This window comes from Siphateles boraxobius, unplaced genomic scaffold (genome assembly GCF_051911475.1).
Source record: "Siphateles boraxobius isolate OS27281-9 unplaced genomic scaffold, OSU_SipBor_1 49, whole genome shotgun sequence".
NCBI classification, from domain to species: Eukaryota; Metazoa; Chordata; class Actinopteri; order Cypriniformes; family Leuciscidae; genus Siphateles; species Siphateles boraxobius.
This window is the reverse complement of record NW_027509130.1, coordinates 3,127,194-3,151,684: the sequence shown is the minus strand read 5'-3', so window position 1 is coordinate 3,151,684 and position 24,491 is coordinate 3,127,194. Positions and strand designations below refer to the sequence as shown.

The following is a 24,491-nucleotide window of genomic DNA, read 5'->3' as shown; positions in this document are numbered from 1 at the left end:
TTTAGTTACTTTATAGATTTGTTTATTTATCTTATTTACAGCACATTAGTCTAATGTCAACAGTGTTGACAACAGTGAATTAACGATATCCTATCCTATGATAATGCCACACATACATCACTCAGATGTCTTTTTCATGTTGTGATGTGCTCATCTGCAATATGTCAATACTTACAATATTTTCCTTTCAGATGTAAATAGACATTTTAAATAAGCGTGTTTAAGATGTATATGGTTATGTAAATCCACTTTAGAGACGTTACGTGTGCTTAGAGCTCCCCTGTTAGCTAGCTATACAAAACATGTTTTTACAGCAAAATCACAACTATACTGTCTAACTACTTTACACCTTCAACAGTTAAAACGTCTACTCTATTGTAGTTTAACACATAAGGAACCGTGTTTACTCACATTTGAAAACCCCCGGCGTCGCTGATCTCCGTGATGTTTGATAATGACGTATGCTCTCGCGTGGCCTCCTGGGATAGAAGAGTATCCATCGGTTGAGCACTCAAAAATCGGGCCGGAAGCAGTAAGCCATCCGGGAACTTCTCCCCTACTCTTTTATGAATACTGATGTTTCGAACGTACTGCTTCCTTCACGTACTGTTTTCGCCTACTATATAGTAGGAAAGTAGGCACATTCGAACGCACTTAAGTCCAAATCTCGCGATAAATGGTACGTCACCCAGGTAATTCTCGCCTACTCTTTTGGATTAATACATACTTTTTTGCTCGCCTACTCTTTTCCCACACTAAATAGTAGGGAAGTATGCGGTTTGGGAAGTAATCAGGAGAGAATCTACAGATGTCAGATTCTCTTTTTTTGCTCAAAAAACATGGCGCCAGCAGTGTGCACGGCGCAGTGTCTCTCTGTCCTGTTTGGAACCCTGTTTGTTTTGTTTATTATTTTAAGTTATCAAAATGTCTCAGCTCTGTTAGTGTATGATCGACAGACACTTCTCTGTATTCGTGATCAACATGTTATATTTCAAAAGAGAAATATTCATGGAGACCAGTCCTCGGATATAACCCCCCCTCCACTCCCAGACCTGCCGGCGCACCTGCAACGTACACCTGTTGCTCCGCGGAGGAAACGCCCCAGAAGACGGGGAAAGCGAGGTGGCGTGGTTGCTAGAGTGAGAGCATACCTGCGGGCTACACGGAGAAATGGTCTGGGGTTTCAAAGCAGCTGTTCCTTACTGGGTGTCCTTCTTCCCCCGGACTCCAGGATGCGGTGGCTTCTCCCGATTCATCCCGGAGCTGTTATCACTGTGGACCAGCTGCGCGCACCGTTGGAGGAGTACGTTCCCCGGCATTCCCGAGCGGCCAAACGCGGCGTGGATCTAATGAATCTCCGGTCAGTGGCTCGAGCCAAATCTTCGCGCACGGAGGATACTATTCTTCAGTTGGCACACTGATCAATATTAGATCCTTGTCTAACAAGACTTTTATATTAAACGACTTCTTTGTATCCCGGGAGCTTGACTGCATGCTTCTTTCAGAGACGTGGGTTAAACCGGGTGAGTGTTTCCCCTTCTCAGAGCTTCTTCCACCGGCATGTTCTTTCTTTAGCTCTCCACGAACCACGGGAAAAGGAGGGGGTCTAGCGACAGTTTTTAAAACCATGCTAAACTGTAAGAAACCCCCTTGTGAACAATATAAGAGCTTTGAGCTGCAACTCTTCGAGCTAAACCTCAATCTAACAGTATTATGTGCGCTCATTTACCGCCCTCCCAAATTCAATAAGGATTTTATAAAGGATTTTTCGGCATTCGTGGCAGGCATGGCTCTTAAGTATGATCATTTTTTAATTGTTGGTGATTTTAATATTCATGTGTGCTGTACTTCTAAGCCCTTGGTCAAGGACTTTTTAAACATCTTAGATTCGTTTAACCTCAGTCAGTCTGTGAACTGCCCGACTCATAACAAGGGACATATTTTAGACTTGGTCTTGTCCCATGGCCTAAATCTGTCCATAAAGGATATTTCTGATGCAGGTATTTCTGACCATATGCCTGTCTTGTTTTCTGTTTCTCTGCCGCGCCGTCTAAGTAAAGCGTGCGTCCCCATGCGTCAGCGGCGCGCTATAAGTCCATCTACGGCTTCCCTTTTTGCTGCAGTGTTCGATAACTCTCCTTTCATGTCCATGGGTGCCTCTTGTTCAAATATGGACATTGAGGAACTGGTTACTCTATTTGACTCAACGTGCACAGAAATTCTTGACTCAATAGCACCGTTTATGCTTAGGCGCTCTAATTTAAATGGAGAGCCATGGCACAATGACACTACTCGTGCTCTCAGAAGGGAATGTCGCCGTGCTGAGAGAAAATGGAAAAAAGACAAACTTCATGTATCTCTGGGGATGTTAAGGGACTGTTTGTCTAACTACCAAGATGCTGTTAAGGCTGCAAAGACTCAGTATATGTCAAACCTTGTACAAAACAACTGTCACAAACCTCATGTCCTTTTTAATGTTCTAAATAGGATAATCAACCCGCCTGAGCATACTGGCATCATTCCCAGTGCCCTTCTGTGTGACAGATTTTGTCAATTCTTCATGGATAAAGTGGCCAATATCCGGGCCTTAACCCTTTGTGTTGCGCCAGATCCCAGTATTTTACCTTTATGTTCAGTTGTTTTTGAAGATTTTATGCCAATATCTCTCTCTGAGCTGTCAAAGATGGTCCAAAGTTTAAGACCCTCGGTCTGTTCATCAGACAGCCTTCCAGCCAAACTTTTTAAAGATGTTATTGACACTGTTGGGCCTTGTATTTTAAATTTGATAAACTTGTCACTTTCAGCTGGGCGTGTTCCGGGTGCTTTTAAAAAGGCCATCGTGCAGCCCCTCCTGAAAAAGCATAATTTGGACTCCTCTGTTTTGTCCAACTACAGGCCAGTGTCTAAGCTTCCATTTTTGTGTAAAGTTTTAGAAGAAGTGGTATATGCCCAACTTCAATTGCATCTAAATTCCAACAACATCTTTGAAAAATTTCAGTCTGGTTTTAGATCCTGTCACAGTACAGAAACTGCTCTCTTAAAGGTTTTTAACGATCTTCTTTTAATTTCTGATTCTAGTAGCTCTGCGATGCTAGTGCTTTTAGATTTAACGGCAGCATTTGATACGGTCAACCATAATATTTTATTATCCAGACTAGAGTCCTGTGCAGGCATTAAAGGCACTGCTCTGAAGTGGTTTCAATCATATCTGACAGATAGGTCTTTTTCTGTAAACCTTGGTCCTTTTTATTCAGACAAAGCCCCAATTGACAGCGGGGTGCCTCAAGGCTCAATTTTAGGCCCAGTCTTGTTTTCTCTATATATGCTACCCCTGGGATCAATCTTCCAAAAACACAATATTTCCTTTCATTGTTTCGCAGATGACATCCAAATATATCTACCTTTGAATATCAAAACAAACTCAGTTGAAGCTCTGAAAAAATGTTTACAAGAAGTTAAAGACTGGATGTCATTGAATTTTTAAAATCTAAATGACAAAAAAACTGAACTTGTAATTTTTGGGGAGCCCGATATCTCTGGTTTTAACAGTACTCTTGAACAAATTCTGCCAAATGGCTGCCCGTCAGTAAAAAGTCTTGGTGTTTTTATTGACAGTTCTTTTAAACTCGATAAACAAATCAGCTCAGTGGTTAAAACAAGCTTTTTTCAGCTTAGACTTCTAGGGAAGGTCAAGCCCTATCTGCCCCAAAACCAACTGGAAAAAGTTGTGCATGCCCTGATAACAAATCGCCTGGACTATTGTAACTCATTGTACTATGGCCTTGATCAGTCTTCAGTTCGCCGATTACAACTAGTTCAAAATGCGGCTGCACGCCTGATGACAGGGATAAGGCGCAGAGACCACATCACCCCGGTACTGTCATCTCTCCACTGGCTGCCTGTCATTTTTAGAATCCATTTTAAGATCTTATTGTTTGTTTTTAAATCTCTAAATGGGTTGGCTCCATCATATTTATCCGACATGTTGACTCTGCACACGCCAGTCAGAGCACTTAGGTCCACTGACCAGCTGCTTTTAAACTGTCCAAGGTCCAGACTGAAAACCAGAGGGGACAGAGCATTTTGTGTTGCAGGTCCTAAGCTCTGGAACGCTCTTCCTTTCAATATTAGAGCAGCTACCTCTATGGAGAGTTTTAAATCACTTTTAAAAACTCATCTTTTTGCACTTGCTTTTTAATACAAGCTGAGTTGTGTAATCTTTTTTTTTCGTGTCGCTTTCATGTTGTATTGTATGGTTATTTTATGTTGTTTCTCTGGATCTGTACAGCACTTTGGGGCAGCAGTGTCTGTTTGTAAACGTGCTATATAAATAAACTTGACCTTGACCTTGACCTAGATGTCCTTTATGCAAACAGACCTTCACACCAAGACCTGTTATAGGTACGAATGTGGTGTTTGCTAAAATGGTGGAGGAACTGAAGAAGACAAGACTCCAATCTTCTCCTGCTCCTGCTACTCGTCCTGTTCCTGCTCCTCGTCGTCATCCTCACACTGGATCTGGAGATGTGCAGTGCGACTCCTGCACTGGAAATAAACAGAAAGCAGTGAAGTCGTGTCTATAGTGTCGAAGCTCTTACTGTCAAAATCACCTTGAACAGCATGAGAGTCTATTCAGAGGTAGACACAATCTGTTGGGCGCCACTGGACGACTGCAGGAGATGATCTGCCCTCGACATGGTCAAAATGCTGGAGATTTACTGCCGTACCGACCAGCGGTGTATCTGTACGCTGTGTTTGGTGGATGAACACAAAAGTCATGACACTGTATCAACTGCAGCAGCGAGGACAGAGGAACAGGTACTGCTTCATACTGAATCCCATGAGTGATAGTTAATGTTATTTCTTTCCACTTTCATTATGTGCTTTTGTCTCAATCAGGGTAATTAAAGGGGTGATTGAATGCAAAACCAAGTTTACCTTGGCATTGTTGAATAACAGCAGCTTGTGGGTAAAATGGCCATAGACAAAATCATGTCACCTACTTAATATGAAAATCTCAAAACTTTAAACTGCAGCTGTAAAACGGCCGGATCTCAAATCAGCTCAGATGTCACGTAACACTTGGGGGATTTCCTTATTTGGATCTGGTCTGTACCTTTGTTACACCCCTAAATTTGCATACACACTACACACTTTCTTGGCCGAGTTATCCCTTACGAAACAACAATATATTGCAGTATATTGGAAAATATCATGTGATATATTAGGCAATATATTTCCATATATGGTATTTAATATTTATATTTTACAATATATTGCAATATATGCATAGACCATATATGTATATATATATTGATGCATGTAAAACAAATATATTGCAGTCAAGACCAAAAAAGTCACTATATTTTTTACATATAATAGTTTGTCTTTATATGCTTTAGTATACTGCAATATATATGCTATATATATATATATATATATATATATATATATATATATATATATATATATAATGTAGTTTTACGGAATTTTACTGTTTTATTTTGCAGATTTTTCATTTATACTTATATAATATTAGATATTAATTAATAGATTAGCATTTTTCCCCTTACGGAACAAAAATATATGGGAATATACTGCAAAATATAATGCGATATATAACATAATACATTTCCATATATTGGAAACAAGTGCTTATATTTTCAATATACTGAAATATATGCATTGATCATGTATGTATGGCTATGAATTAATATATATAAAATATTTATTAATGAAAACAAAAATAGTATTACATGTAATATTCACAGTTTTATCCTTTATTGTGTACATTATTGCACATACATGTTCCATTATACATGTTAATGTATATTCACATTCATGAAATGAGTTACAACATATTTCTAGTTCCCAGCATGCTTCGCTTCTGACTGGTAAAGGAGAGCAAATGTTAAAATTAAGTGTTATTTAATGTGTTTTGCTCAATATTAATATAGTGGGAGATCTGTTAGTGTTTCATGTGGTATTATTTTGGAATTTAAAATGTTTTCTGGTATGTCTGAGTTTTTGGTGTCACCATTGTGCTGAAGAGTAGACCCTGTGGTTATATTGACAATTGGCCTAAGACCATTAAGAGTAGTCTATAATTACTATGTTTTAATAATAATGACTTTGAGCACGATATTAAGTGGTATTAGGGCTGGGCGATATATCGCACGATATTGTTATGCGCAGCTCGTCTGTAAAGCCGGTTCCTTGATTAGTTGTAAATCACCATCACCTGCTTTCAGATGGAGCGGCATTAACTAGAAAGAGCCGTAGTTCACTGACAAGCTGAGCCATATCGCATCAATATCGCTGACGTATCGCCAGCGATAATTGCGTTATGGCTCAGCTTGTCAGTTAACTACGGCTCTTTGTACACAGCAAAAACTCCAGTGTTAAATTAACACTCCTGGGAGTGTATGTGAGTCCACACTCAAAAATGTTGAAGTTAATGAGATAATTAAAGGTGCATTGCGCAACAATTCATGTTAAAAATACACGTTTTCTAACCCATACATGCATAAACAATTGCCTGATGGACTGAATGAGCCCTTCTCTGATCACTGCAATTGCCTCTATAATCCTGTACAGTAAAATAAATAAGAGGGATTCGGGTTCGAATTTGAGACTGGGCGTGACGTCATGCGCGTTCACGCTCACCAGGCTATGTCTCGCAGGTTTGTGTTTTCGCCGGCGCCGCCATTCTCCGCATCAGCGAAGACATCTCGTGCGTCAAAGGTAGAAGATGGATTCAAAGAGACCGGCTTGTAGTCCATTCCAAACCCCAACGCAAACTCCACGTAAAGTAAAGAAAAGAAAATTGTTGTCTAGTGCCACCAAAAGGTCCAAATTGGAGTCAGACAGGCGTCGGAGTAAGACGAGAGTCTACCTCGGGAAGGCATTCAACAAATGGAGAGATCTCCGGTCTGCTCTTGGTCTCAAACGGGATCCTAAGTTGGCTTTTTTCTTGATAAAACGGTAAGATATAGCCCAGTCTCTAATGTTTGATACGGCCAATCTATGTATGACAACAAATGACGATGCGTAAAATGTGTAATGCTTTAGCGTAAGCTAGATACATGTACAATCAGAATTGGTTTTACTACCATTGTTAGTGAACAGTTTCATAAACTAGGAATTGTATTCGGAAGAATAGTACAACATGAAACATAAAACATATCCAATAAAAGATGCTAACTATGTTTTTGTGTATGGCCTACCGGTAACGTTAGCCTTGTGTCCATTGCTAACATGCTAAGGTGTTCATGTCATTGACCAACAAGGAAGAACGCCGTTGCATTGGCTATATTGTATTTTTCGGTAAAAATAGTAAATTGTTCCCGTGAATGTGGTACATTTTGTATGTAGTATATATGAGGTATGTGGGAGCTCGTATTCTATCAAAACGAGGAAAACGTAAAATATTTTGGTATTGTGATAAAATACATGTTTTATTCTGAACATTGCAGGAAGGGAAATACAATGGTAAAGGGGTAAATATTTTTACTTTACTCATACTGTTTAGCAGACTAACTATTTACTAAATAAAGTATTGACACATTTCACATTAATGTTTGTCAGTGTGTATTGTCCCTGTCAAAATATCTACTAAATAAATCCGCGCTACATGTAGTTTAGTGATTAGCAAAACAGTTCAAGATTCTTGAGTGTGATATAACATGCTGATAAAATGACCGATAATTAGACAGAAATTTTGAGTAAATTATAACAGAAAAAGGATGTATTTTTATTGGAATATTCTACTTAGCAGATCAATAACAGGCTGAACCCCGCAAGTCTTCGGCGGATTAGCCTGTTTGGCTTTTATGAAAACGTCATGGTGACATTTGATTGTTTATTACCTTGAGACATTTGAGTGAACGTTGTTGACCAACTGTGTATGGTATGATTATTATTTTGAGCTTTTGCGAAGTAATCAATTATATTGTTCATGAACGTGTTTTCATAACAATACAATCATAGGTGGATACAGTAAAAACATAAACAAAGTTTTCTACTACCCCCGTTTTTCCCCTCACACATAAGAGTAATTTACTCAAATGTCTTTCCTTCCATATTTTTGAAATGACTTGCAGATTTATAACTTTATTACCACTGAAGACTTTTTGGCTGTACACCAAAGATCTGTGCGGCAGATGCTCCTTTAGTTATGAACAGCTCGTGCTCGTGCATGGGTGCGTGTGCGTGTGGTCCATGAGCGTGCACAACTATGGTTGCAGTTTCGCTTGTCGCCAGAGGGGGCGTAGTTCTGCAAAAACTCAGAGACTTGCGTTTTGCACTTTTAAGTGATTAATTGAGTAATAATTTGGGCATTATTGAAGACACCTGAAGAATCACTGAAGGAGAAAATCTCAAATTGTAAGCCACCGTTATGGCGATCATTGTTTGCTTTAGTTGGGCTCTTGACCCTTATATTATTACCTTAAGGTTTTGTTTGGCTGCTTTATCTGAGTTATAACTGCCAGATGAACGAATAAAAAAGGCGATCTGATGGTGTTGGTTATATTATGACAATCATCATTTGAACTAAATTTTTTTGCTTTATGTTGTTTGTTACAGCATAACTGTGATTCTGAATAAATATACAGAATTTTAGCTATAATATAAAGGTTTTCTTAAAAGTTGTGTTCTACAAATAAAAAAAAAACTTTCTTTCTGGCACTCACAGACTTCAAGATTCAGTCTGTGCATCTCAACAATGGTGACGAGCAGAATATTCAATTAGGAAAAGTAAATTACATAGAAAATTCAGATCATAATTTATTCATATCGCAATGCATGATGGGAGCCATTAATGAGTTGTGATTGGTGGCAGCCACTGCAACATGCAATATTATTGTCACCATTGTTGAGATTCATAGGCTGATTATTGATGTCTGTGTTTCCAAATACATTTATTTGAAAGTGTTTTGATCAGAACAATGTTTATTAAATATTTTAGATTATAAGAAACATATCTATATTCATGTATGCTGTAAAATCAAGATGTTGTTGACAGTAAGTTAAACCTAACTATCTCAATAAGATTCACTTTCAGATTACAACATGATTATGCCATAACATAACCAACACTATCAGATCACACTTTACTTTGTTCATTTGACTGTTATAAATAAATAACAGCAGACAAACAAATTTAAAGTGAATGTATAAAGGTTAAGAGCCCAACTAAAGCAAACACTTATCGCCATAACGGTTGCTTACAATTTGTGATTTTCTCCTTCAGTGATTCTGCTTGTTAACATCAGGTGTCTTCAATAATGCTCAAACATCACTAAATTAATCACTTAATTATCTCATTAACTTTAACACTCTTGCGTGTTAATTTAACACTCATATCTGCATAATATCTTCCATCTGAAAGCAGGTGATGGTGATTTGCTACTAATCAAGGAACCGGCTTTACCTACGAGATGCGCATAACAATATCCTGCGATATATCGCCCAGCCCTAATATATATATTTCCATATAATTTTACATATATTCCAAATATATTCTACCATATATTAAACATACATGTGGCACTATATCTTTACATATATTATCAATACATGTTCCCATATAAATCGGAATACATTATGGTGGTTATTTATAAATATAAAATTGCATATCATCATCATCAGCATCATTTCTTTATTCAGGACATACATATAAAATGGTCCATAGCACTATACAAGATAAAGTACATACAAAACAAAAAAAACAAAGAACATAAAAAATTGTAAGAAAATGACTACACAGTCAGAATTCCACAATACACAAAAACGATGTTCAAATATTAGCAAATAGACTAAAGCGCCAGTGATTCCACAAAACCGAAGTGAACCTAACTGCACTCAAAGCAGGGTTCACTAATGTTGCGATGATGCTGTTATGTGACTCTACTAGTCTATACACAGCAAAATTCCCAGTGTTAAATTAACACTCCTGGTGTACATATAGGTCCAACTACAGGGTGTTAAAAATGAACACTGAAGCAGTGTTAAAGTTAATGAGATAATTAAGTGATTAATTAAGTGATGATTGGCTATTAGTGGTGACACCCGATGTTAATAAGCAGGAGGAATCATTGAAGGAAAGACAAACAAGAAGAATGAAAAAAAGAGAAACACAAGAACTACTGACTTCGAGCCTTTACACATTATTGCACTTATTATTACTAATGTGACTTTATTTCTGTCATACATCTACAAAAGTTTTTGAGATTCAACAGAAGTTTAGACGGCAACGTTTTATGGAATTTTTTATTTCAAGCCACCATTATGGTGGTCAGTGTTTGCTTTAGTTGGGCTCTGGACCCTTTTCATTCTTTATTGTTAGCTTTTCTCAGACTGTTGCAACAGTGTGTTTGTAAAGCACATTTGTTATTGCTCGAGAAAACCTTCTAACAATATGATGTGTTGCTGACATTATCATCACGTAGTGACATTATTCACTGATGTCATGCAGAGTCTAAATCTTTGATGATTTGATTGATGTTGCGATTTAGCATTGGTGATTGTAGCCCTGAGATTCTGCAGTTTGAGATCTAACAGCAATATAAACATTTTTGAAAATTCTTTGTGCACTGGAGCTCTTGTGATTAGACACACAAACATCAAGAATCAGCATATGAATCACAACAATGGTGACAATAAACAAACTAGTGACATACAGATCAACTCTTAACATCACAAAACAAGCTATTAAAGTCATAACAAAACAATAGCAAAATAAAAGCAAACAGGAAAAAAATGAAAATTACAGGACAATTCAGCTGCATAATTTATTCATACTGCAATGCATGATGGGAGCTATGGGTGCATTTTGATTGGTGGCTCCCATCATGCACTGCAACATGAATCTTTTGTGTGATTGTCACCATTGTTGAGATTCATATGTAGATTATTGATGTCTGTGTGGGATTTTGAAACCTTCAGTTTATTAAAGCACTGCTGGAATTAGCTACTGTAATGAATATGAATGGAACGTTTGTATAATCAGTTTAGTATGCTGGTTGAGTGAATCAGGACACTATAGGATTTTAACTTCATAACTTATACATAACCAGGGCTGTGTTTCCCAAAAGCATTTTAAGCCTAACCTGATCGTAGAACAATTGCAACAAAAGGTCTGTATGATCAAATTAGGCTTACGATGCTTTCTGGAAACACAGCCCATGTCATGGTTTCTCTTGCAGTAACACATGTGCTTTATAAACACACAGTTGGAGCAGCCAGTGAAAAACTAATGTTAAAAAGCAAAGGGTCAAGATACCAACTAAAGCAAACACTGATCGCCATAATGGTGACATGAAACGAAACATTCCATAAAACATTACCATCTAAACTGCTGTTCAATATAAAAGTATGTGTGTAGATGTATGACTGAAATACACTGGTAATAATAAGTACAATAATGTGTAAAGGCTCGAAGTCAGTAGTTCTTGTTTCTCTTTTTTCATTTCTTGTTGTTTCTCTTTCCTTCAATGATTCTGCTTATTAACATTAGGTGTCACCACTAATGGCCAATCATCACTTAATTAATCACTTAATTATCTCATTAAGTTCAACACTGTTTCAGTGTTCATTTTTAACACCCTGTAGTTGGACTTATATGTACACCGAGAGTGTACATATGTACACTGTGGATTTTGCTGTGCAGTCCAGAACCCCGAGACCGCATGCTCGAGCGTCATAAAAGAGCGGAAAACTAGCGTTTTTCTCTCTTTTATGGTATGTTCATGAATATTTAGATGAGCTGCATGAGACTAGACCAATCAATGATTTGGCAAACTGCAATCAGTAGGCTACACAGAGATTACACTTGATGGACTATGAATAGTTCGCTAATTTGTTGTGAATGACTCACGGAATTGCTAAATGTACCCAGTCATCATAGTAAACATGCTTGGAAACACCCCCTTGCTAATACCAGTCATGATGCTACACATGAAACACACAAACACCTCTTGTAACTCTAAACATAATAACGCGATGCCAGACTGGCAGAATCTGTTTGGCAGCAAACGTCTTTTGTGCGTTGTGATGTACTCTGAAATAAAAAAATGCGAATAAATCCAGTGTATCTAAACTACTATCGAATAAATATTTCAGTTAAACCAAACCATCACACTAACTGTATCTTCATAACTATAGCTAGTAGATAACGGATAGCATTGTTAATAACTGTTAGCAAAAAATTCATAACGTTAGATTACTTGCAGCTTGCGGTAGTTATGTCAACGTGGTTGGAACAGCCCCTCTTTTCAGAAGTAGCCGTGTAGAAAAGCCTTCTTGAAACTGTCCAAGGTTTTCTAAACAGTCTGGGGTGAAATGGTCCGAGCATATTGATAATTTCATGTTGAAGCTCACAGGAATCTTGTTGTATAAAAGCATCAACCATGCCTGTTTAATGTTTGGTTCCTTGGGAAGACAATGAAAAGCGCCAACATTCCCTGTACAGCCGGGAACACTGCAGTAACGACCGTGACTCATTTTGAAGATCCTTTAAAAACATCCAAACTTTCTTATTTGTAATTCCAGAAGCAGTAACCTTAGCACGCCGGCTAAACTGTGCCTGGCTGCATGACCACCATTCATATACCCTTACGAAAGGAAAATATATTTACCAATATATTACTTGAAATATATTGTAATATATTATTTTCCAATATATTATATATTGGAAATACATGGAATAATATATTAATGATAAATGTATTATACAATATATTATATATTCATGTAATATATTGCAATATATTGCAAAATATACAAATGATTGCCGCTTTCCATATATTGCAATATATTGAACATGAATATATAATATATATGTGTTTATATATCGTAAAATATATGCAATGCCATGACGGCTGCGGCGGTGTTGCGTGCTGCGGCTGTATGTTCCCGTACAAAACCCGAGGTTTATGAAACCTCTAATGGAAAAGTGATAGTGGAAGATGAGTTTTTAAACTTCATTTCTATTAAAATCAAGACACTATCGCAGGATGAAATTGTTTTGTTAGCCTCAAACAACTTCTCCTCTGACTGGATTGAGCATTCCAAGAGACTTCTGTTTGAACTGTGCCCGACAACGCAACGCAATGTTAAGCACAAAGGCGCTCAGAAGGACGTTAATAATATCAAGGACTGTCTGAAATTGCTCAATGAGCGCGGTGAAGACATTCCCAGGTTTGTCTCACACTTCCTGGATGAACTTCCACCTGTTGGGTTTGGTAATATGGATGCCTCGGCGTTACTCGGCAGGATGGAACGATTGAGTCGGGAAGTTTCTACTTTAAGGGGAGTTCTGGAAACGCAGGCAAGTGTGAATGAAAACCTTGGGGCGGTTACTGCGGCTCTAGATCGCCGGATGAAGGATATTGAAGAAATCCGCGGATCCCCTGGCCGGGCTAGTGCTGCGTCAGGATCTCAGGAGAGAGAAACGCAGGGGTCGGCGGGTCTTGTCCGCCAGGCATTGGGAGAGGCGACGAGCAACCAACCTCCGTCTCCAGCATGGAATACTGTCGTGAAGGAAGGGAGGCGTAAGCCTCAGAAGCCACCAAAATTGGCCGTGCAACAGAAACCTGGCCGCATGCAGACCCGGTTAAAGCGAGAGAGCAAAATGGGAATAGTTGGTACCGGCACAGAAGTGAGTAACATTCCAGTAATTAAAACTAAGCTGGTGAGTGTCTTTGCAACTAGATTTTCCCCGGATCTTGATGCGGCCACTCTGCGTGATTATCTGATTGAAAAACTGGGCAATTCTGTGATGTGTCGGAAGATTGAGTCTACCCGCAACAGATTCAGTTCGTTTCATGTTACTGCTGAATGTAATGAAGTTGATGAAATGTACGAGCCACAACTTTGGCCAGCGGGGATCTATGTACGTCGTTATTTTGAGGCTCGCAGACCCAAAGTTAACAGTGATAGCTCGGCCCATAGAACAGGAGGAGGAGAGGCTGGCCCACAGCAGCAGCGCTCTGTGTCTGTCCTTATACCAGTAGCTGCACAGAGGAGCAGCAGCCAGGCTGCGGCCCGGGATTAATAAACAGAGATGAATATCAATATCGTGTCGTATAACACACGAGGACTGCACGTTGGGCACAGTGAAGCTGACAAATCGCGCCGCCTAGTAGTGGATAAACTTTTGGAGGCTTGTGATGTACTATGTGTTCAAGAAACTTTTTTACCAAAACAGGATTTAGAGGGTCTAAATTCCCTGCATAAAGACTTTTATGGGGCGGGTGAATCTACTACTGACCTGAGTACCAGGATTGTTCATGGTAGAATACCAGGTGGTGTTGCCCTGCTATGGCATAAAAAATATGATCAGCTGGTTAAGGTGGTTAGACTGGATGTTGATTGGGCTATAGGAATTGAGTTTAATTGTGGTGATAAAAACTTCATTATCTTAAACATTTACACACCCTATGAGTGCTCTCAAAATGAAGAGGAATATCTTAATAGGCTGGCTTGCGTTATGTCTTTCATTCAAGATAATGCTTCCACGAGCTTCTTTATTGTGGGTGACATGAATGCAGATGTTTCTGATGACAGTGCTTTATTTGCTAAGCATTTAATGCAGTTCTGTTATGATAATAGTCTAATTCTTTCTAGCAAAGTGCTCTTGCCTGATAGTAGCTACACATACATCAGTGAGGCATGTCACACGACCTCATGGCTAGATCAGTGCATTTGCACGGCTGATGCGCATGACTCTATAGAGGCCTTAAAAATTAACTATGAATTTGCCACTACTGATCATGTGCCTTTCTCTCTATCTGTAAGTCTAGGCAGTTTACCTGCTTTTGTGCCTGTAGATAACGTATGTGTGGGGAAAATAGATTGGTCCAATCTGAATGAGGAGGACCTTAAAGAATATTATATCCAGTCTGATATCCTGTTGAATAACATTGAATTGCCTAAAGTTTCTATGGTATGTTCTGATATTAACTGCAAGAACCCTCAACATGGTACTGAGCTGTGCACCCTGTATGAGAATATTGTGAAGTCCCTCCTTGTTTCGAGTGGGCCCCTGTATAAGACACACAGATCATACAAAGTCAAGCCAGGTTGGAATGGCTATGTGGAAGAGACACACGCTGAGGCAAGAAGAGCCTTTAAGGCATGGGATGAGTCAGGTAGACATAAATGGGGTCCGTTATTCGAATATAAGAAACAGGCAAATGCAAAGTTTAAATATGCTCTACGTTTCATTAAGAGGAAGGAAAATTCAATGAGGTTGGACTCTCTGGCGAGGAAGCTGCAATATAATAATCCTATTGATTTCTGGAAAGAAATCAAGAGAATGAATAATTGTAAAACATCGTTACCAACGAATATTGATGGTGCTAATGGTTCTGATGAAATTACTCAGTTGTGGCAGAAACAATACTATGAGCTGTTTAACTGTGTTAAAAGTAAGTCGTTTACGTTGGGTGACATTGATAATAATGAAGATACAACTGTTTTACCTCAAGAAATACATGATGCAATTATGATGCTAAAGGATAATAAGTCATGCGGTATGGATGAGATATCTGCGGAGCATTTGAAATTTGCAAGTAGAAAACTCTGTCCCCTAATTGCTATTTGTTTTACTGGGCTGTTAGTCCATGGTATTTTACCTGACTCTATTTTATCTGTCACACTAGTGCCCATCATTAAAGAAAAAGCAGGTAAGATTAATAGCGTCGATAATTACAGGCCTATAGCTCTAGCCAGTATTTTATCCAAAGTCTTGGAGAGGATTATTCTGAATAGGCTGGAACATTTTGTCTTGACCTCTTACAATCAGTTTGGTTTCAAACCTAAACATGGCACTGATATGTGTATTTTTGCCCTGAAGGAGGTTTTAGATTTGTACAACAGGCATAGTTCCACAATTTTTTTGTGTTTTATTGATGCCTCTAAAGCCTTTGATAGGGTGAACCATGAGAAGCTATTTTGCAAATTGTACAACAGAGGGGCTCCCAAATATCTAGTGAGAATCTTGGCCTTTTGTTATGCTCATCAGTCCATGTATGTGAAGTGGGGTAACTCTATGTCTGCCTCATTTAATATAAGTAATGGAGTTAGGCAGGGAAGCATTTTGTCTCCCTTACTTTTTAATATTTATATGGACGACCTATCGGAGTTGCTAAACAGTTGTGGAACAGGATGTAGGGTTGGGGACACCATTGTCAACCACCTAATGTACGCGGATGACCTGGTCATTCTTTGTCCATATAGTGCTGGCCTTCAACAGCTACTAAGGGTATGTTCCCAATATGGCTTGGACTTTGATATTACGTTCAACTCTAAGAAGAGCAAGATAATGATTGCTAGAAGCAGGGAGGACAGTAAACTCTCATTTCCTGCTTTTTATCTGTCTGGTACTTTACTTAGAGTGTGTAAGGAGGTCAAGTACTTAGGACACTATATAACTGATGACCTGTCTGATGCTAGGGACATTCATAGACAGTATTGTATGTTGTACGCACAAGCGAATATGCTGAATCGCAAATTTAGTATGTGCTCACTTTTTGTGAAGACTACACTTTTTAAAGCTTTTTGTACTCCGATGTACACTGCCCACTTGTGGCGCCGCTATAAAAAAAGCAGTATGCAGAAACTCAAGGTGGCATATAATGATGGTTTGAGGCTGCTGCTTAAATTGCCATGAGGGGGCAGTGTTAGTCAACTGTGTGTAAGTGTCAATGTATTCACGTGCCCTGCTGTACTTAGGAATCTCATGTACAGATGTATGTGTACACAGCAAAAACTCCAGTGTTAAATTAACACTCCTGCGAGTGCATATGAGTCCACACTCAAGAGTGTTGAAGTTAATGAGATAATTAAGTAATTAATTTAGTGATGATTGAGCATTATTGAAGACACCTGAAGAATCACTGAAGGAGAAAATCTCAAATTGTAAGCCACCGTTATGGCGGTCATTGTTTGCTTTAGTTGGGCTCTTGACCCTTATATGATTAACTTTAGATTTTGTTTGGCTGCTTCATCTGAGTTATAACTGCCAGATGAACAAAGAAAAAAAGTGATCTGATGATGTTGGTTATATTATGACAATCATCATTTGAACTTTATGTTTTTGATTTATGTTGTTTGTTACAGCATAACTGTGATTCTGCATAAATATCCAGAATTTTAGCTAGCTATAATATTTTTTTTTTTTTTTTTTTTTTTATTTAACAATCAGGCATACATACAAACAAACCAACATAGTGCAGTAGTGAGCAATCTTGTAAATCCATACTTCCAGCAGTGACAAGAGTGATTTAAGTGTTTAAGTGTGTATGTGTGCGGGTGTGAGTGTGGTTATGTGTATGTGTGTGTATGCGTAAACAAAGTAACCGTTTATTATGTATTACCATTGTTATTACCATCACCATCCCACTTCCCACTACCACCATATTGCCAATATTGTGTTGGTAGATTTTTTACTTCCATCCTTCCTCCTATGTAATAATTGCCATTGTCAATCCTGCATAGAATACGACATAATAAGATAATATAATATAAGGTAATATAATATAACCTTCCCCCTCATCTCATCAGTCCATATCTTTTCCTATTTTTTTTTTAATTTTTAATTTTTTTTTTTTTGTGTTATGTGTGTTATGTGCAATGTCTAAGGTGCATTAAAATAGGGAGTACAGTGCGAGAGTGTCTCAAATTGGGACTGAGATGCTGTCGCGTTGAAACCACTTCTCGCCTGTCTAGCCTGCCTTGGTGTTTGTGAGGTTTTTCCATATATCCTTAATCCTTCTTTTTTTTTTTTTTATTTTTTTTTTTTTTATTCTATGTTGTGGTGCATTAAAAACCCATGAAGAGATAAGGGGGAAGTTATTGCACTAGTGATGACAATGATATCTAATTCTAAAACAGCATTGACAATGGCAATATTGATGATGATAATAATAATAATAATATTAATAATAATAATAAATGACAATGATGATGGCAGTGGTGATCATAACGGTAAGAGCAAAAGACAGCAACAACAGTAGTTACAACAATGAAAAAAAAAAAAAAAAAAAAAAAAAAAAAAGTGAAATTAGTAATCATAACAGTAACAGTAAAGATAGCAATAACAATGATGACAGAAACAAGTTTAAACAACTAATATGAATATTCGTGGGTTGAGTAAGAAGGTGAGAGAAGTCAGAGTTGAAAACAGAGAAAGGATTCATAGCTGTAAGAGGTCAGAAAGTGTTGGACGGCAGGGATCAGTTTCAGATGTGTTATTATGAAGGGGAGATGCGAGTTCCATTGCCATGAAGTCTGTTATAAGATTTTTCCAGATGTTAATGTGTAATTTATTTCTGGTTTTCCAGTTCATGAGGATAGTTTTCTTGGCGATGGCTAGAGCTGTGAGGAGTATTTTAGAGTTTATGGTTTTATCAGTTATTATTGTGAGGTCCCCCAGCAAGCAAAGGGAAGGCGACATTGGGATGTGGCAGCCAACTATAGTTGATAGCTAGCTATAATATAAAGGAATTCTTTAAAAGTTGTTTTCTAAAAAAAAAATCATTCTTTTAGGCACACACAGACTTTAAGATTCAGTCTATGCATCTCAACAATGGTGACGAGCAGAATATTCAATTAGGAAAAGTAAATTACATTGAAAATTCAGATCATAATTTATTCATATCGCAATGCATGATGGGCGCCATTAATGAGTTGTGATTGGTGGCAGCCACTGCAACATGCTTTATTATTGTCACCATTGTTGAGATTCACAGGCTGATTATTGATGTCTGTGTTTCTAAATAAATTTATTTGAAAGTGTTTAGATCAGAACCATGTTTATTAAATATTTTGGATTATAAGACACATGCCTATACTTACATTTGCTCTAAAATCACAAAGGCCAATAAGTTAGACCAAACTATCTTAATAAATTTCAATTTTCAGATCACAACATGATTATGCCACAACATAACCAACAGATCTTTGTTCATTTGACTGTTATAATAAAATAACAGCAGACAAACAAATTTAAAGTGAATGTAAAAAAGGTTAAGACCACAACTAAAGCAAACACTTATCGCCATAACGGTTGCTTACAATTTGTGATTTTTGCCTTCAATGATTCTGCTTTTCATCAGGTGTCTTCAATAATGCTCAAACATCACTAAATTAATCACTTAATTATCTCATTAACTTTAACACTCTTGAGTGTTAATTTAACACTGGAGTTTGTGCTGTAGAGTAAATGCCGCTCCATCTGAAAGCAGGTGAAGGCGATTTACTACTAATCAAGGAACCGGCTTTACTGACGAGATGCGCATAACAATATCGTGCGATATATCGCCCAGCCCTAGTGTGGGCCCCTCCTGCACTGGCACATTAACTTAACCACATTAACCTACAGTTGTTGGCTGTGCTGTTGGCCCTGAGGAGGCTTCGGCCGTTGATTCAGTGCAAGCACCTGTTAGTCCGCACAGGCAACACAGCAAAAGTGGCATACATAAGTTTCCAGGGATCTGCTATTGTTGCATGTTACAACTTGCCCGCCATCTCCTCCTCTGGAGTCAGCAGCAGTTGAAGTCACCTCGCACCATTCATATCCAGGGCGACTTTAATCGTGCAGCCGATGCACTCACACGACAGGATAATGTAGACTTCATCCCCAGATGGTTCAGCTGTTTTGGAGTCGATTGGCGTGGCACAGGTAGACCTGTTTGGCTCTTAGGAATCCTCCCACTGCGCTCTGTGGTACTCCCTGACCTCGACCCCTCTCGGCCCGGATGCTCTGGCACACAGCTGGCCTCGGGGCCTATGGAAGTATGCATTTCCCCCAGTGAGCCTCATTGCACGGACACTGTGCAAGGTCAGGGAGGAAGGACATCAAGTTCTTATGGTTGCGCCCTACTGGCCCAACCAGACTTGGTTCTTGGAGCTCACACTCATGGTGTGGGCTCCTCCCTCTGAGGAAGGACCTTCTTTCTCGGGGGCAGGGCATAATCTGCCAACCGCGCCCAGACCTCTGGACCTTGTAGATACCATTGTTCGGGCATATCTGGCCCTAAATGTACCGTGACCACTGGGAGTGAGAGCTAACTCCACTCGGGGTAATGCGTTGGCACTCGGATCTTCTCTAGCAGACATATCTTTCTCTGATATCCGATAGGCTTTGGTTGTGCTGGCTGGGTGTAGTGGGTGTTCTTTCCATTCTCTGAGGTGATAGTGTTCACTTTTTTTCGGTCTAGGTGAGTTCCCCTTGAATGGCAAACACTAGGCCACCTTTCTCCATCACTTAGTAGTCTTATGGAAGTCGAGTTTTGTGGAGGAACTCGCTACCAGGCCTATTACTCGTGGTTTGCCCCTTTTCAGGGAAGCCCTTATAATCTAGCTACTGTGTACAACAAGTTTACGTAGCTGTACATTCTTTAAGATTAGGTTTCTTGCCTAAAAAACACAATTCAGAAGAGGTCCTACTGCTGCAGTGACCTCTTAGAATGGTGAGTAGATCTAAGGTCATTTTTACCCTGGACGTTGGAAGGTTACGAGTGAGCGCTGCTGTACTTGTTGTTGGCGCGCTGTGACTTGCCCACAATTGCACCACATTATCTTGTGACACGGTACATACGTTTAGTATAGGGACCCCCAACCTGTCGATTCAACACAACGTTGAACGTGGCCGCCAGAAAGGGAATGTAATGATTATGCATGGTAAACCTCGTTCCCTGATCGAGGGAACGGAGACATTGTGTCCCTCCTGCCACAACTCTGTACTGACTGCTGAATGGCCGCGACAGGCCTGGCATGCAAATTTTGCACACCAATTTTATTGGCCTTTTCTGATACTCTTAGAGGTGTTTGGGGCTCCCAAGGGAGAAACCCCAACCTGTCAGATCGACACAACGTCTCCGTTCCCACCATCAGGGAACTAGGTTTACCATATGTATGTTTGAGTCTCAGTTTGGACTTTCCTCCAGTGCTGGAGCTCTTCTAGTAACACTGAAGCCACTGTGTGATTGTGATGTGTGTGTAACAGCGCTCTGCACAGACAGCAGTGGAGGACAGTGAGAGGATCTTCACTGAGCTCATCTGCTCCATTGAGATACGTCGCTCAGAGGTGACGCAGCTGATCAGAGATCAGGAAAGATCTGCAGTGAGTCGAGCTGAAGAACGACTGGAGCGACTGAAGCAGGAGATCGATGATCTTAGGAGGAGAGACACTGAGCTGAAGAAGCTTTCACACACACACGATCATGTTCAATTCCTCCAGGTAACAGAGATCTTTTCAAATACTGAGGTTTTTAACAAGCTTCTGAAATTACGGGGAGTTTGTGTTTTTGTCTTTGTGTTTGTAGAGTTTGCCATCTCTCTATCTTTCTGGATCTACAGACGTGTTCACTATCAGTTCTCATCTGTCTTTTGATAATGTAGTGAAATCTGTATCTCAACTCATAGACATACTGCAGCAGTTCTGCAGTGAGGTGACAGAAAACATATCTGGAAAAGGTAAATACTGATTTATTCAACAAAAAAAAAAGAGTTCAGCACCATTCATAAAATATATAATAAATAGTTTAATTTAATTTCTTCATGAGAATTAAACTACAGATGTGTTTTGGTGTTCATACACAGCAAAATCACCAGTGTTAAATTAACACTGCTCGGTGTTTATGAGTCCACACTCAGAGAGTGTTAAATGAACACTGAAGCAGTGCTAAAGTTAATGAGATAATTAAGTGATTAATTGAGTGATAATTGAGCATTATCGAAGACACCTGAAGTTAACAAGCAGAATCACTGAAGGAGAAAATCGTAATTGGTATGTTACCATTATGGAGATCAGTGTTTGCTTTTAGTTGGGCTCTAGATCCTTAAGTCTTTAACTATAGTTCTTTGTTAGGCTGCTGTACCTGAGTTATAACAGCCAAATGAACAAAGAGAAAAGGTGATTTGATGGTGTTGGTTGTGTTTTAACATTTTCATTATCTCACAATCATTTGACCTGAATAGAGCCCAATTTCTGAGCTACATTTACTTTATTGATTATAGCAGCACTGTCCTTGAAAATCACAATATTTGCAACTTTTACAATGTAATCCAAATAACATACAAAACTTTTTTTTTGTAAACAGACATCAAGAACTAGCCTGTGACTCTCAACAATGGTGACAATTATAAAGCATTTTGCAGTGTATTATGGATGCCACCAATCAAATCTCATTCATGGCTCCCATCATGCATTGCTGCATGAATAAATAATGAGCTTATGTTCAGAGGTCATCTGTTTGTCACCATTGTTGAGATTCATATGCTAATTCTTGATGTCTGTATGTGCCTACCTGAAATACTTTTTAAGGTGTTTTTTTTGTAATGATTTAATCATTTGGATTTAATTGAAAATGCTAAAAAAATGCATACTCCATAATGACAGTGCTGCTATAATCCATAAGGTAAACATAGCTCTGAAATTATGCTCTCAATGAGTTCAGTGATTTAGGTCAACTATTGATTATGCTATAACACAACCAACACCATCATAACACCTTTTCTCTTTGTTCATCAGGCATGCTATAACTCAGGTATAGCAGCCAAACAAAGAACTAAAGTTAATGATGTAAGGGTCAAGAGCCCAACTAAAGCAAACACTGATCTCCATAATGGTAACATACCAATTACGATTTTCTCCTTCAGTGATTCTGCTTGTTAACATCAGGTGTCGTCGATAATGCTCAATTATCACTCAATTAATCACTTAATTATCTCATTAACTTTAGCACTGCTTCAGTGTTCATTGAACACCCTCTGAGTGTGGACTCATATAAACACTGAGCAGTGTTAATTTAACACTGGTGATTTTGCTGTGTAGTGAAAACCGGCCATTCTGTCTCCTTAATATCAGACCAGAGAGGAGTTTCTACAATGTGAGTTACTATGAAAACACACACAAGTCTGAAATCCAGTCTAGTGACTGTTTCTATATCTGTACACTGCAACACATCAGTGATGTCACTTTACAGTAATGAAAAACACATTTGGTCAATGGGAAGTGCAGATATTTTGATTTAAACTTAAAGTTCTTAAAGGGACTTTCTTTCTTCAGTAAAACAGGAAGATATTTTGAAAAAATTTCTTAGTCCATACAATGAAAGTCAATGTTTAACCCAAACGCTCTTCAAAATATGCACTTTTATGTTCCACAAAAGAAAGAAAGTTATAAAATGACAGCATGAGTAAATGATGGCAGAATTTACAGTTTGGGGCCTACCATTTCATTAACAGAGGTCAAGTAATATTTTTTTTCTAAAACTATTCATTTTGATAGAATATTTGTTTTAAATTTCAGTTTTATATTTATTTCCATCAGATTCCCATCTGTTGACTCTGGATCTGAACTCAGTGAATAATAGACTCCGTCTGTCTAAGAGAAACAAACAGATCACTGCCACTGACACAGATCAGTTATATCCTGATCATCCAGACAGATTTGATTGTTGGTGGCAGGCGATGTGTCGAAAGAGAGTGACTGGACGCTGTTACTGGGAGGTGGAGTGGAGCAACAGTGATGGGAGATCAGGAGTGTCTATATCAGTGACATATAAGAGCATCAGCAGGAAGAGAAATAGTAGTGAGAATGTATCTGGGAATAATGATCAGTCCTGGAGTTTGTTCTGCTGTCCTGACTATTGCTCATTCGGTCACAATAACATTGAGACAGCCCTTCCTGTAGTGCCCATCAGTAGAATAGCAGTGTATGTGGATCACAGCGCAGAGATTTTGTCCTTACAGCATCTCAGACACAATGAGTCTCATTGGGATTTCAAATTGAGATAGGCTATACTTGTAAAAAAAAACACTAAAAAAAACAAAAAAATGGTTTGATATTAATTTAACTTATTAACACAATCTCACTAAGCTAACACAACTAGTATTTTGCACACTGAGTAGGCTACATTGAGTTATAATTCACAGTGCAGGGTGGAGAAAGTAAGTGAAAGCTGGATATTTTTATTAACTATACTGAGTCTTGTTTTAGAGGTTGCACAAACAAATTTCGTTGTGGTTCTACTGTACAGTGACAATTAAAGTCTATCTATCTATCTATCTATCTAAAAAGTGAAAATGTGCAGTTTTTTCTTTAAGGAGGTATTTCTACCTGATTTTACCTATGAATTCACATTTTGTTGTTGTAACTTACTTCAATCAGTTTTATGTAACATAAAGGGAAGGCTGTTTTAACTTAATTAACAACATACAATTTCCAATAAAACTCAGGATGGACATATTTGACACATAGCCTACACACCTGTTTCTTGCTGATCGGTTAATTTTGCTCCAATGAGAAATTGTGATTTGAGGCTAATGTACACATTGTGTTGCATTGAATTGACACCGCTACTCTTCACCACAATGGTAACCACAACATTCAATAACAAAAACTCCTCTAAATGTCTAACATAACTGAACATTAAACATTAATATAAACTACCAACATCTTTCCCTTTACTGGAAAACAC

General features: G+C 38.5%; 2 pseudogenes; both read left to right on the top strand.

The window, feature by feature from the left end:
- The first annotated feature begins 1,232 nt into the window (after nt 1-1,232).
- On the top strand, nt 1,233-21,494 carry LOC143711025 (E3 ubiquitin-protein ligase TRIM47-like; annotated as a pseudogene).
- Nucleotides 21,495-21,905: 411 nt separating this feature from the next.
- Nucleotides 21,906-23,803, top strand: LOC143711024 (tripartite motif-containing protein 16-like protein; annotated as a pseudogene).
- Nucleotides 23,804-24,491: the final 688 nt, after the last annotated feature.